At 37.6% G+C, this 2,710-nt stretch overlaps 1 long non-coding RNA gene across 1 annotated transcript; it reads right to left on the reverse strand.

Moving 5' to 3' along the window:
- Positions 1–494: 494 nt before the first annotated feature.
- LOC131550572 (uncharacterized) lies at positions 495–1,517 on the reverse strand. The gene is made up of 3 exons (XR_009273586.1): positions 1,331–1,517; positions 1,143–1,198; positions 495–945 (listed from the first exon to the last, which is right to left on the reverse strand). It is a non-coding gene; the product is annotated as an uncharacterized LOC131550572 (long non-coding RNA).
- Positions 1,518–2,710: the final 1,193 nt, after the last annotated feature.

A 2,710-nucleotide genomic window follows, 5' to 3' on the forward strand; every position in this document is an offset into this window, starting at 1 on the left:
TTTTTAAAAATACATTAAAATGTACTTTTAATACTTCATGAACTACAGGTAGAGTATATTTGAAGCATCGTTTTAATGTGCTTCAAGTACATTTCAATTGTATTTCAGCTTATTAGAAATGCATTAGCATTACACTATTAGTATATTATATTATATTTATTAGTATTATATTTTTCAATATATACACACACGTACACTTTGATATTTAGAAAACTTTAATGTATTATATATTGTGTACATTACAAATATTCATGAAGTACATTAAAAAAAGTACAGCAGCATATATACTTTGGTGAAAAAAAAAAAAAAAACATACTATTAAATGTATTAAAAATGCACTTGAAATACAAGTATGTTTATAGTATTTTTGTGTTACTACAAACATACTCAAGTACATTTTAAAACATTATACAAAAAACATAAATGAAAAATAGACTGAAATACTATGGAAGAGCCATCTTATCCATTTGTAGAACATTTCAGTTATACCTGTATCACTGAAAAGTAAAGAATTTTACATCAATGAATAAATAAAAATTACAATGCAATTTTCTGAAGAAAAAAAAACATGTAAAGTGAATAGATGTGTGTGCAAAGACTGAAGAAGATAAAGTTCAAGCAACAGAATAGGGAGGGATGGAGGGGTTTTGGAGGTGGACAAGGAGATGGTGTAGGGATGGTGATGAGAGGATGACGATGATGCCCTGGCGGCTTAGATGGTGTTTGGCACATGGCACAGACCCAGAGCATCCCAGTGCTGACAACACACGGCGGAGTCGAGGGAGGGAGGAGCCAAGATGTAGATGGTGTGGCTGCCAACATCTGGGGGCCGACCGATGGAGACAGAGCTGGTGGATCCGAAGCCGCAGACTAAGGACCAATGGAGCTGAGCGTCGTCGCAGGTTCCGGAGACCTGGGCACAGCCTAGTCAGTAGTGTCTTGCAGCTTTAGAAAAAAAACAAAACAGAAACAAAATTAGATAACAGATTTTTACATGAATGACTGAAAAGAAGCACAAATTAGCCACCTGGAATTGGACACATTGCTAACGTTTTTCTTCCAAGATTGACCGAATCCCCCTCTATTAGGCCTGATTCAAAAATCTCTATAACAGAGGAGTTACGACATTAAAATATACTTACTATTCCTTTGCTTGTCTCTGCACTCAGATTTAATTTTGTCTTCTATAGCAGCTGATCTGAAAAACAACAAATGTTAATATTTCTCACACGCACACACACAAAAAAAGCCAATGATGATTGATGATTTGTTTTCTATTTAAGAATGACAGAACAATGTACCTGGTCGGAAATATAGTCAAAAACCTTACCAGTCTCAGCAGTTTCAGATGTACTGTATCCTTTTATAAGCAACCCTTCTTACAATTTAATCTTTGTTCTTATCTGTAATGAGAAATATATATATTAGAAAATAAAGTCATAAGGTTGTCAAGCTTGAACAAATATAGACACCAATCAACCAACACTACCACAGTTTGCTGATCAGCTCAAGACAAAGTAATTGTGTTCATAATCATGGTTTTTCAAAGATCATTAACCTCATTACAATGAAGCCAAATTGTTCAGGAAATCAGAAATAAATATACTTCATGTTGCAAATAAAAGAATGTTAATGTTAACTAATTTTATTTAATTTTTTTCTGCCAATGCATCTGTCAAAAACACGACTAGTACAGACAAATAACGTTAATTAAATACAAATCTTACCTGAAGTCACAGTGAGGTTCTGAAGCCAGACGCCATACACGCTCGCAGAAGCTCGTAAAAATAAGAACATACCGCTTTATGCCATGGTCTGTCTGAATACTGGATTCTGATTGGCTGGCAGGTGTTTATTAAAGGAACACTCCACTTTTTTTGGAAATAGGCTCATTCTCCAACTCCCCCAGAGTTAATAAGTTGAGTTTTACCGTTTTTGAATCCATTCAGCCGATCTCCGGGTCTGGCGATAGCACTTTTAGCATAGCTTAGCATAGATCATTGAATCTGATTAGACCAGTAGCATCGCGTTCAAAAATGACCAAAGAGTTTCGATAGTTTTCCTATTTAAAACTTGACTCTTCTGTAGTTATATAGTACTAAGACCGGTAGGAAAATGAAAAGTTGCGATTTTCTAGTCCGATTTGACTAGGAACTATACTCTCATTCCGGCGTAATAATCAAGGAACTTTGCTGCGGAAGCAGGCGCAGTGATATTACGCAGCGCCTGAAAGTAGTCCCCAGCTATATTATAACTAGGTACCTAGCTGGGGACTACTTCCTAGCTGCGTAATATCACTGCGCCTGCTGCGGCCATGTTATGGCAGCAAAGTTCCTTGATTATTACGCCGGAATGAGAGTATAGTTCCTAGTCAAATCGGACTAGAAAATCGCAACTTTTCATTTTCCGCCGGTCTTAGTACACGATATAACTACAGAAGAGTCAAGTTTTAAATAGGAAAACTAACGAAACTCTTTGGTCATTTTTGAACGTGATGCTACCCACATAGCAAGCACACTCGGGCCGATTCTGGCTGAAATGCGGCACTGTCGGCTCAGTCACGACGTCGGTGAGAAGATAATGGGCCAGAGCCACGCCGACTCTACAAAACACTTCTGGCTGACAGACGCTTTTTCTCTCTGGGCCGATCTCGGCTGAAAGCTGTTGTACGTGCGGCAGGTCCGCACTCGGTGTAGTTGTGTGTATCTAC

This window comes from Onychostoma macrolepis, chromosome 12 (genome assembly GCF_012432095.1).
Source record: "Onychostoma macrolepis isolate SWU-2019 chromosome 12, ASM1243209v1, whole genome shotgun sequence".
NCBI classification, from domain to species: domain Eukaryota; kingdom Metazoa; phylum Chordata; class Actinopteri; order Cypriniformes; family Cyprinidae; genus Onychostoma; species Onychostoma macrolepis.